The following is a 12,398-nucleotide window of genomic DNA, read 5'->3' as shown; positions in this document are numbered from 1 at the left end:
GAAAATTTCCAGCCATCTGGTGTATATGTTCTAGATGCAAGTTTGTCCAACCTGTGGCTCACAGGCTGCATGTGGCCCACGACAGCTTTGAATGTGAGGATGTTTTTTCTTACATGTGGTGGCAGATATCATGAAAATTATGCACTTATTTATTATTTCTTTTTTTGATTATTTTCTGCTCATCAACTGTCATTAGTATATTTTATGTGTGGCTCAAGACAATTCTTCACATGTGGTCCAGGGAAGTGAAAATATTGGACACCTCTCTAGGCAGATGATAGATATAGTATAAGCAGAGTAAGAGCAGAAAATGCTTGAGTTACAAGGTGGCAAGTGCTGTGGGGCAGGGGATCCAGAGTGTGGGCTGTGGGGACAAGGAGGTGGCTGTTGTGCTGGGTGGTCAGCATGGGCCTTGTTGCAAATGTGACCTTTGAGTGATGATTTGAGGGATGTGAGGAGCTGTCCACAAGGATGACTGGGAAAACTCTTTTCAGGCAGGAACCTTCAGTGCAGATGCACTAGGGCAGGAAAGTGTCTGTGTTCCTGGAAGGAGGAAGAGGCCAGAAGGGCTGGACAGAGACAAACTGAAATGTGATCAGAGGTGTGGCCAGAGCAGGGAGGCCTGGAGGGTGTGGGAAAGGTTTTTTCATTTGCTATGAATGACATGGAGAGTTAGAGGACAGTTTTCAAAAGTGGGACATGGTGGGACTTATCCTTTGAAAGCTTCTCTCTGGCTGCTGTGCTGAGAACAGAATTGAGAGGTGAGGGACAAGTGAGGCAGTAGGGAAACGGTGGGGAAGGAGTGCAGTATTCCAGGATGGAGATGCTGGTTACCTTGACTGGGGTGTGAGCAGGGGAAATGGTGGGACGTGATGGGATTCTGGGTGAATTTGAAGATGGACTTCACAGCACTTGCTAATGGATTGTATCTGTGGTGTGAGAAAGAAGAATCAGGGACACCCACAGTGTTGGACTGAGTGAGTAGAAGGGTGGAACTGCTGTCAGTGGAGACGGGGAGACTCTGGCAGGAGCATGCGGAGGAGAGGGCATCGCAGGCATTCAGTGGAGGAGACATCTACGAGGAGTGCAGGTGAGGGGCCCGGATGCCTCTGCAGCTACAGCTTCACCATCCAGTTGCTCTCCTGCTTCCACCCCCTGTGTCTCAGAGGCAGAGCACTGATTCTCCCCTGGGCTGTCTGTACAGGTAGGTGAAAGTCAGGGAAGTTATGGTCTGTTGGTTATCATAAGCCATGGATTATTGTGCCTTCTCAGATAATTAAAGAAATAATAAGAGAAGTTGTAACTAGAACACTTATTCAGAAGACTACAATAATGCAACCTTTTTATTCATCTAAAGAAGGCAACAGAAGAAAAATCGTTGAGTTAAAAAGAGGTAATATTAGAAGGCAACAAATGACAATGTACAGACTTAAACCCAGTGAGGTCAACAATGACATTAAACATAATGGACTCACACACTCCAATGACAAGACAAACAGTGCAGAGGGGGAAAAATAAGTCAATATATAAATAACTGTAGGCTGTTTACAAAAGCCATAACTTCAGTAGAAGGTACAGAAATGCTGAAAGTAAAAGGATAGAAAAGAAATACCAGACACACATTCATGAAAACCACACAGAGATGCCATTTAGAAAAGTTACAGGACATGAATCTCATGAGACACAGAGTCCATGTAGACAGCTCACAATGTCTTTACTTTTTTTTCAGAGACAGGGTCTGTTGCCCAGGCTGAAATGCATTGGTGATATCATACCTCACTGTAACCTCAAGCTCCTGGGCTCAGGCAATTCTCCTGCCTCAGCCCTCCCAGTAGCTAGGACTACAGGTGTGAGCCCCCACACCTGGCTATAATGTCTAATTTTCTCATTTGACGTGGTGTGATCAAGGAAGCAATATAATACCATGTATTTGACTTGCAGTAAGAATACAACAAGTATCAGGGGTATGAAGAGATAAAACCACTTAGTAATTCAAGCTGTGTCCACATTTACATTTTACAGATTAAGAGCAACATCTCAAATAAGTAAAGTAAAATAAATTGATTTACATCATCCAGAGCAGAATCGAGAACACATTCCCTGTGCTAAAGGAATCAGAGCTCTACTGAGGTCATAGCCAGTATCATGAATTGCTACTAGAATTGGAATTGATACATTTCAAGATATACTAAACAAAGGGTGTGCAAGGATTAACTGAATGCAGAGATAAAGGAAGAAAATGGATTTGTTTAAAAGATGGACAGAATCCTTTTAAAGTGGCCTTATGTGGATGAAAGCATAAGGCCCGCAGACCATCTCATTGGTGAGATGAAGTGTCAGGAAAGTGCCTAAGTGCAGCTTCCAGACCCAAAGGAGACCTACAAATCCTGGGACATTTTCAGTTGTCATATGGGGATTGGTGGGAGGGGTTGAGTGGGGTGCTGCTGGCAAAGCTCCCACAATGCAGAGGACAGCCCACGCCACAAGGGATTCTCTGTCCCAAATTATTGGTAGTGCTGCTGTTAAAAAACTCACCCCAGAGGTAAGTGCTGTAACGTCCTCACCATTTCATAGATGAAGAAACTGAGGCACTGGGAGGGAAAGTGTCAATAGGACCAGAGCTGCAGGTTGAATCCAGGCCAGCTGGCTGCAGGGTCGTGGCTCCCTGGTTAAATCAGGGAACCAGGAGCAAACCGCAAACAATCCCGGCTGCGTGGTGCCTTCACGGTCTATGTGCGCCCCTTGGTGTTGGTACTGGGCCTCTGGCTAAATGAGCAGGGAGTTACTCCTTCAGCCTCTCCAGATTTCAAGCCAAGACTAACGCTGAGAGAAAATAAGGTCCACCTTAATTATCTCTCCAACCCTGTTTTTCCCAGGCCCAGGCAGTTTCCTCCCTCGATTCCATCAACATCGTCACCTGCCTGACACACAACACCTACCATGTGAGGAGTGAAAAGGCCCCAGGACTACAGGACAAGACTAGGTTCCATCCCAGCCATCCCTCCCCTCCCAGAGCTCTAGCTTTGTGCCAGTAGTGCTTAGACTCTTAACCTGGGGTCCAGGAACCCACTCTCCATGACACTGCATGCAGAAGTGATGTTATGTGCACACGTGACTTCATTACAGGACACTGGATATTAATACTCATCGGGACAGCTAGAGCTCAAGACACCACTCTTCTCCCAACAGCTTGTGATCCTCTGAATTAAAGAAAGGGTGGAGCTTGAGGGAGGCCCTAACTCCAAATCTACCACTGCTAGGGAAGTTCTAAAAAGGAGAAGTGCAAGTTACTCACCCTGCTCTGGGGATACAGCAGGAAAGCAGAGTGTTCATGGATTTCAAATTCCAGCAAAGAAATATCATTTTGGCAAAATATCCAAGTCACTTTTCTAAGCCCCAGGCAGCAGCTCAAAACAAACAATATACAAAAAGCAAAATCTTGGCCCAGGTGAAATCGCTGAAGCTATAAAAGTTTGTGAGACCTATAGTTAGAAAGAAGGACAATTTAATTTCTGGACAATTTAATTAAGCAGAAAACCCCTACTTCATATAGGGATTTTCTTTATCATGAAGCTCCCCTGTAGGGACCTGCTCCCTTCTGCAGTGCCTGGTGAGGCCATTTCTGTGTAAAAAGATAGACTCTCCTTGGATTCCTGACGCTGACACTTACTACTCACTCTCTGATTTTGTAGATGCCAATTTCACATTCGACATCTTTCAGTTAATTTTCTTACGCTGTTTAAGCAGAGAATTTAAAATTATTTCTGAAGCAGAAAACCAGACTTATTATGTGAGCTCTCACTCTACCCTATGGCTCTCTTATGTAATAAGCATAAGAGATTGTAGACCAACAGAATTTGTAGCAAGGTAAATATAAACCCTCCATTTCAGCCTATGTTTCAGCTTGTCTGGTGATGTTCCAATCTTGCTTCAGTCTTAACATTTTAAAATTTATAATTTTACTTGAATTTGATTTCATAAGAAGTAAAATTATTCATTTCTGTTGGGTTTGTCAGTGAAAACCTTCTCAAAACAACTATGGAGGAAAGACAGGTAAATAAGTGCATGGTGCTCCCATGTACTAGTGCTCACTGCATCTTACAAATGGATCAGCCCCACTCCAGCACATAGGGCATCAACAAATGGTGCTGGAAACCTGGACTTCCACATGCAAAAAACCTGGATTTCCACATGATGCTTGACAAAATTTACACCCTCCCATTACACCCTTTTCAAAAATTAAGTTGGAATGACTCAAAGATCTAACCCTAAGAGTTGTACCTGTAAAATCCTTAAGAAAGGCTGGGTGTTGTGGCTCATGTCTGTAATCCCAGCACTTTGGGAGGCTTAGGCAGGCGGATCACCAGAGGTCAGGAGTTTGATACCAGCCTGGCCATCATGGTGAAACCCTGTCTCTACTAAAAATAAAAAATAAAAAAAAAGAAAAGAAAAAGAAAAACAGCAGGACATGGTGGCAGGCACCTGTAATACCAGCTACTTGGGAGGCTGAGGCAGGAGAATTGCTTGGAACTGGGAGACAGAGGTTGCAGTGAGCCAAGATCATGCCAGCCTGGGTTACAAGAGTGATAAGTGACACTCTCTGTCTCAAAAAAAAAAAAAAAACTTAAGAAAATACTGAGGAAAATCTTATGGACATTAGAATTGCTAGTGGTTTCTTGGCTGGTGATCAGAAGTACAAGTAATATAAGAAAAATTGCAAATTAGACTGCATCAAAATTGTAAGACTTTTTTTGCATCAAAGGACACTATTAAGAGAGTCAAAAGAAAATGCACAGAATAGGAGGAAATATTTGCCCATCATATATCTGATAAAGAATTAATATCCAGAATATGTAAAGAACTACAATTCAACAATAGCAATACAATCTCATTCAAAAATGGGTAAAAGACATGAATAGACAATTCTCCAAAGAAGATATACAATAAGGACATAAAAATAAGGAATGTCGATAACATAAAAACATGGTAAACTTCACTAGGGCAAGTGTTGGTGAAGATATGCAGACATTGGAACACTTGTGCACTGCTGGTGAGAGTGAACAGTGGTGCAGCCACCATGGAAACAGTATAGTGGTTCCTCAAGAAAGTCAAAATAGAATTAGTATATTAGCCAAAAATTCCAATTTTGGGCATATACCCAAAAGAACTGAAAGCAGGAACTCACGAAGATATTTGTACACTGAGGCACATAGCAGCACTGTTCCCAATAGCCAAAAGGTGAAAGCAACTGAGTGTCCATCAGAGGATGACTGGATAAGGAACCCATGGTGCACGTGAGCAGGGAATATTATTCAGCCTTAAAAGTGAATGAAATTCTGATTGGATGAACCCTGAAAACACTATAAGTGAAATAAGCCAGAAATAAAAAGCAAATGTGATATTTTCCTTATATGAGGTAGCTAAAGTAAATTAATTCATAGAAACTGAAAGTAGAATAGAGGTTACCAGGGGCTTGGGGTAGGAAGAATGGGCAGTTATGGTTTAATGGGTACAGTTTCTGTTTGAGAAAATGAAAATGTCCTGGACATAAATATTGGTGGTAATTATGCAACAGTGTAAATGTGCTTAATGCCACCAAATTGTACACTAAAAAAGTGGTTAGAAGGTAGATTATATGGTATGCATGTTTTACCACAATTTAGAAAAAGAATACATTAACACTGAATCCAATCACAGCTCTCATGGAGATTTTTTATGCTGGTGTTTCAACAAGCACATTGCTGCTATAGAGGGGCGTCCTTGGAGTTCTTATGCCACCATGTCCTTTGGTGTCACTTCTCAGTCACTTTTGAGTTGTGTTTATGCATCACAATTCCTCATCTGCTGAGTACTTTCAGGAAAGTTATTCACATGGCAAAAATCCATCAAGCACCTAACTTATTCTTGATGCTGTACTCTATGGAGTTGATCTCAGAAAAAAAATTAAACTTGGTTGGACCTCATAGATGGCACAGGTTGGGGGTTGGAAGATGGATGAGGAAATTACAACACAATGTGTTACAGTATTTTACATGACTGAATGCCACGTTATTAACATTTTATAATGACTGTACTGACTTACCTGTGCTAATGATTACTAATTAAATTTTCTGCTTTCTTTTTCTATTTCTTTCTTATATATTTCTCTGTCTTTGTAAATATTTTTAGAGTGGGCATTTTGGAGATGGTCCAACAGTTTCATTTATACAATGATGTTTTGTTTTACTCTTATTCATGAAAGACGCATTTGCCATCCCCAAATTTCTAGCTTGACATTGGCTTTCTCTCAGCTCTTTGATGATTATGTCTCTTCTGGCTGCTGTGGTTGACAGGGAAAAATTAGTTACATTAACCCAGTTGCTTCTTAGATGATCTGTGTTTCTTCTGTGGCTACATCTTTTTTGTTATGAATGAGTGTAACTTTTTATTAAGATAGAATTGTTTTTATTAAAGAAATATATGAAAATGGTTAAGTAAAATCAAATGGCGCCAAAAGTCTTCTGGTGAAAACAGCAGTCCTGCCAGTTGCTCTTTCCAGAGGCAAGCACTTTCCATCCTCTCAGTTTTTCCTTCTGGTAGTTACCTTCATGGGTTTTTCTAAATTATTTTTTTTTAGTTTTTGAAGTGAATGCATATATATGAATACACGTAATGTTAAAAAGCCTCTTCAGTTTATAATGCATCCTAACAGTCTCCTGCCCCATCCCTGCTAATTCTACAGAGCAATGACTTTTAACTCTTTTAGTGATGTCTTCTATTTTTTTCCTCACATAACTACTTAGTCATCTCTGGATTATTTTATACATTATATAGTAATTTCCTGATATGACAGGTGAGGATTTAGCTCTTACAGCATCACTATCCTCATTTTTCCTCCCATATTATCCCAAAATAGTTACCAGATTCAGGGGCTAAGCAGTCACCATGTCATTATGACGATACATACTGCTCATTGTTGAGGAAAACAGCGTATTATGCTCTTACTTCCTATCCTCTACTTCTTTCTACCCTAGAATTAATGATTGCCTAACCAACCCATCCCCCTTGTTTGTTTGTTTGTTTGTTTTTTACTTTTGCTTTATCTTCAATGAACTTCTTTCCAAATGCTCCGAAGCTGGCAATAACCTATTATTACTATTAAGAGAAGGGATCTCACTGTGGTGGCCCAGCTGGTCTGGAACTATTGGGCTCAAGCCATCCTCTCACTTAGCCTCCTGTGTAGCTGGGACTACAGGCATGGGCCATTCCACCCACCTAACCTATTACTATTTTTACTTTTACTTTTTAAAGCCAGCTCCAAATCTGGAATATTGCCTGTGTTGGATCCTATTTGTTGGATCCATGTCATTCTCTGGTTTATGTACCGTTGGGTTATTTTCTGCAATAGCTTCCTAAGAAAGGGTACAAGGAGGTAACCTCTGAGTCTTTGCTTGCCTAAAAATGTATTATTTTATATTCACCCTTGATTATTTGGCTGAATATAGATTTATTCATTGAAAATAACTTTTGAGAATTCTGAAGGCATGGTCCCATTGTTTTCAGAATCTTTTTTGAGACAGAGTCTCTTCTGTCTCCCAGGCTACAGTGCAGCAGCAAAATCATGTTTCACTGCGGCCTTAAACTCCCAGACTCAATTGATCCTTCCATCTCAGCCCCCTGAGTGGACGGGACTACAGGTGTGCGCCACAATGCCCAGCATATTTTTGTATTTTGTGTAGAGATGGGGCCTCACCATGTTGCCCAAGTTGGTCTCAAGTCATCTGCCTGCCTTGGCCTCCCAAAGTGCAGGAACCACAATTATAAGCCACTGTGCCTGGCCAGTTTTTCTTTTATTCTCTCTCTACTTTCTTCATTTCTCAAAGGCATCTCAAACTCAGTGGCCACAAAACCAAAGTCAGACTCCATCAGAAGATACTGCTACTTTCCACTTTAAAATGTATCTTAAATCACAATTTCTTACTACATGCAATCCTTAGGTTCAAGCTACCATCATCCCTCACTTGAACTTAGAGTTAGTTTTCCTGCTTCTGTATTTTTTAAATTATAAAATATTTCATATAAACCATGTGTGGCTTTATACTTCTTACTAGATAAAAAGAATGAAGATCTGCTGGGTGTGGTGGCTCATGCCTGTAATCCCAGCACCTTGAGAGTCTAAGGCAGGCAGATCACTAGAGGTCAGAAGTTCAAGACCAGCCTGACCAACATGATGAAACCCCATCTCCACCAAAAACACAAAATTAGCCTGGCGTGGTGGTGCATATCTGTAGTCCCAGCCACTTGGGAGCCTGAGGCAGAAGAATCACTTGAACCTGGAAAAGAAGAGGTTGTGGTGAGCTGAGGTGGTGCCATTGCACTCTGTCTGGGCAACAAGAGTGAAACTTTGTCTTAAAAAAAATTAAAAAGTATGAAGAGCTTCCATACCTAAACACGGAATTGCCTTAAGTGTTTGGCATTCACTGTTCCCGTGCATGCCAGCAGCTTCTTACCTCAAACACCTGGGACTTGCCATAGAGCAGCTGGAGTATGTTCCACCCACACATAGGACAGGGAGCTGTCAACCAAGGAGTGGGAGGTCAATACTCCAGCTTTCTCCCCTCTGTGTCCCTGTATCTCAGCAGTGTGGAGCTTGTTACCAATGAGAACCTGCTCACTGACTTTCAACTGGTTTTCTTACCTTCTCAACTCCATTTCTCCATACCTCAATTGATGATTTCTGGTATGATTTATCAAATAAACTGCTTTCACTGAAATGTCAGTCTTGGAACCTGCTTTAGGTTCCCCAATCAAAGACAGAAACATATTCATTTTCCCATCACTGAACTTCCAGGTTGTTTTCAACTTTTCTTTTTTTTTCACATTCATGCTCATATATTTCATAATACATTACAGATATCATAACAATATAGTTCCCAATTTAAAAGGTTAAAAATATGTAAGAGTAAGATGTTTTAAAAATGTAATTCCAGGCCCTAAAAATCTTCTGGTTAAATATCAGGATAGACCAAAGACATTTTCAGATACACAGGTCTTAAAAACTTTCTTTCTCATGTACATTATTAGAAAGTTAATGAATTCAGTAAATTAGACAACTGCAGGGGACAGTTTGGAAATGTATTAAGAATAAGAACATGGAGCCCTTTCCTTTTGCAGCCATCCCTGAAGTGGAAGCAGCCAAAATAAAGTTCAATCCCTTTGTGACTTCTGACCGAAGCAAGAATCACAAAAGGCATTTCAATGTACCTTTCCACATTCACAGGAAGATTATGTCTTTCTCTCTTTCCAAAGAGCTGAGATAGAAGTACAACGTTCGATCCATGCCCACCCAAAAAGATGATGAAGTTCAGGTTGTACGAGGACACCATAAAGGTCAGCAACTTGGCAAAGCAGTCCAGGTTTACAGGAAGAAATGTCATCTACACTGAATGGGTGCAGTGGGAAAGGCTAATGGCACAACTGTCCATGTAGGCATTCACCCAGCAAGGTAGTTATCCTTAGGCTAAAACTGGGCAAAGACTGCAAAAAGATTTTTGAACAGAAAGCCAAATCTTCCCAAGTTGGAATAGAAAAGAGCAAATACAAGGAAGAAACAATTGAGAAGATGCAGGAATAAAGTAGTCATGTATACAAGCTTTAAAACTTGAAATGAAAACAAAACATACTGAAAATGGAAAAACTCTCAACTACAGAAAACAGTTATAGAAAAAACAGAATGGCAACCTCTGCACAATACATGGCTCAGAAATGAATGGAATTGAAATAGTCAAAATAAATGTGAGAAAATATTCTAAGACAAAAATCATAAATTCTATTAGAAGAGGGCCACTGGGTGAAGGCTGTTCCAAATTCTGATTTTCCAAAGTGAGACATCATTTTATAATAATAATGCTTCAAATTAAAAAATCGAAAATTATTAGAATGTGATTAGCACCTATAAAAGAGCTGAAAACTTCAACGTGGCTATCTCTGAAAAGCTGGCAAAAGTGGTTAGAAAGAATTCAAATAAATGCTGTAAACAATAATTGAAACTTTAAATCCAGATTTTAAAAAATTGTGCTTTTGGGCTAGGTGCAATGGCTGAAGTCTGTAATCCCAACACTTTGGTGAGGCAGGCACGACACCTGAGGTCAGGAGTTTGAGACCACACTGGCCAACATGGTGAAAGTCCATCTCTACTAAAAGTAAAAAAATTAGCCACATGTTGTGGTGAATACCTGTAATCCCAGCCACACGGGAGGTTGAGGCATGAGAATGGCTTGAACACGAGAGGTGGAGGTTGCAGTGAGCCAAGATTGTGCCATTACACACTAGCTTGGGTGACAGAGTAGAATGGAGACAGAGATGTTAAACAAAAAAAAAGAGACAAAGAGTGAAAGAGAGAAGGAAGGAAGGAAGGAGAGATGATCTAGGTTACACAAGAAGTACAGATGTCTTTACTTGTTCATGACATGATTATGCAGAAAATCCAATGGAATCTACATAAGAGCTCCTAGAAACGAGTTTAACAAGCTTATAGGAAATAAGATTAACACACAAAAATCAACTTTCTATATTCTAGTAATGAACAATTAGAATTGAAATAATCAACATAAAAATATCAAATACTTAAGGACAAATATGACAAAAGATGTTAAACACATGTACAATAAAAACTACAAATGTTAGACAATTACATAAAAATTCATGGAATACACTAGATTCACTCTTGGTTATGTCTACTTGCTGACATGTTAAGAAGTCAATTTTCTCCATATTAATATAAAAAGATACAACACATAATCCCATCAAAAGCTCACCAGTCTTTCTTCTTAACACAAGTTTTCCCAAATGTTACATATTTTTGATCTGTTGAAAGATATGAATCCCTGAATTAACAGAATAAACCTAAGGAGGAAAATACGGAACTAAGTTAATACAGATTGCGAGCCTAGAGATCAGTCTCCAAAGTGAAGTGAAGGATGATAGCTGACTGCACTAGAGGGTACTCTGTTCAGGGGGAACAGGAGAACAGACGTTCTACTGCTTGTGTGTGTACAGTATGTGTGTACAGTATGTAAGTGTGTGTGTGGCAGAAGAGGATGTAAAAGTCTCTTTTTTTTTTTCAGACGGAGTTTCACTTTTGTCTTCCAGGCTGTATTGCAATGGTATGACTCGGCTCACTGCAACCTCCACCTTCTGGGTTCAAGCAATTCTCCTCCCTCAGCCTCCTGAGTAGCTGGGATTACAGGCATGTGCCACCATGCACAGTTAATGTTTTTGTATTTTTAGGAGAGATGGGGTTTCACCATTTTGGCCAGTCTGGCTTCAAACTCCTGAACTCAGGTGATCATCCCACTTCGGCCTCCCAAAGTGCTAGGATTAAAGGCGTGAGCTACCATCTCATTTTCTATAAAACTAAGGTAGTCCAGACAAAGACACACTGAATAAAAAATAAAGTTACTTAGAAATACTGAGGTAGGCTGGGTGTGGTGGCTCACGCCTGAAATCCTAGCACTTTGGGAGGCTGAGGTGGAAGGATCACTTGAGGTCAGGAGTTCAAGACCAGACTAACCATCATGGTGAAACCCCATCTTGAAAAAAAAGAGAGAGAGAGAATAAAAAGAAATACTGAAGTAGACAGATGAAAGGGAAAAGTAGCACTGGGCATGGATGTTCATGCCTGTAATCCCAGTGTTTTAGGAGGCTTAGGCAGGAAAACTGCTTGAGGTCACATGTTCAAGACCAGCCTGGGCAAAACAGAAATTAAAAAAAAAATTTTTTTCAATTAAAAAACAAGTTGGCCAGGTGCAGTGGCTCACACCTCTAATCTTAGCACTTTGGGAGGCCAAGGCAGGCATATCAAAATGTCAGAAGTTTGAGACCACCATGACCAATATGGTGAAACTCCGTCTCTACTAAAAATACAAAAAGTATCCAGGCATGGTGGTGCGTGCCTATAATCCCAGCTACTCAGAAGGCTGAAGCAGGAAAATTGCTGGAACCCAGGAGGCAGAGGTTGCAGTGAGTCGAGATTGCACCATTGCACTACAGCTTGGGCTCCAGAGTGATTAATAAAGACTTAACATTTCTTAAAGGAAAAATACATAGGCAATACCAAAAAAAATTATTGGGCTTCTACTGGCAGTAACTGGAATAACAATTTTTTTTTTTACATAATACATTAGTAGTATATATTTTTGGTATTTTATTTTAGAATTTCTAAAGTAGTTTGTCATTGACCCCATAATTTGTTATAGACTAGGTATTATAATCACATTTTTTAGTGCTGAAACTGAGATATAAACAATTCTCGGGTTTTTTGTCAGAAAATTGGGCAAAATACGGAATTATCAAAACTAGATTCACTGTCTCTATTATGTCTGCTAGTTGTAAGAAAATGACAGTCTTCTAATAGTAAT

Source organism: Aotus nancymaae, unplaced genomic scaffold, assembly GCF_030222135.1.
Source record: "Aotus nancymaae isolate 86718 unplaced genomic scaffold, 86718_ANA_hifiasm-v0.15.2.pri h1tg000027l, whole genome shotgun sequence".
Classification (NCBI taxonomy): Eukaryota; Metazoa; Chordata; class Mammalia; order Primates; family Aotidae; genus Aotus; species Aotus nancymaae.
The sequence above is the reverse complement of the archived record's forward strand: the minus strand, read 5'-3'. Positions refer to the sequence as shown.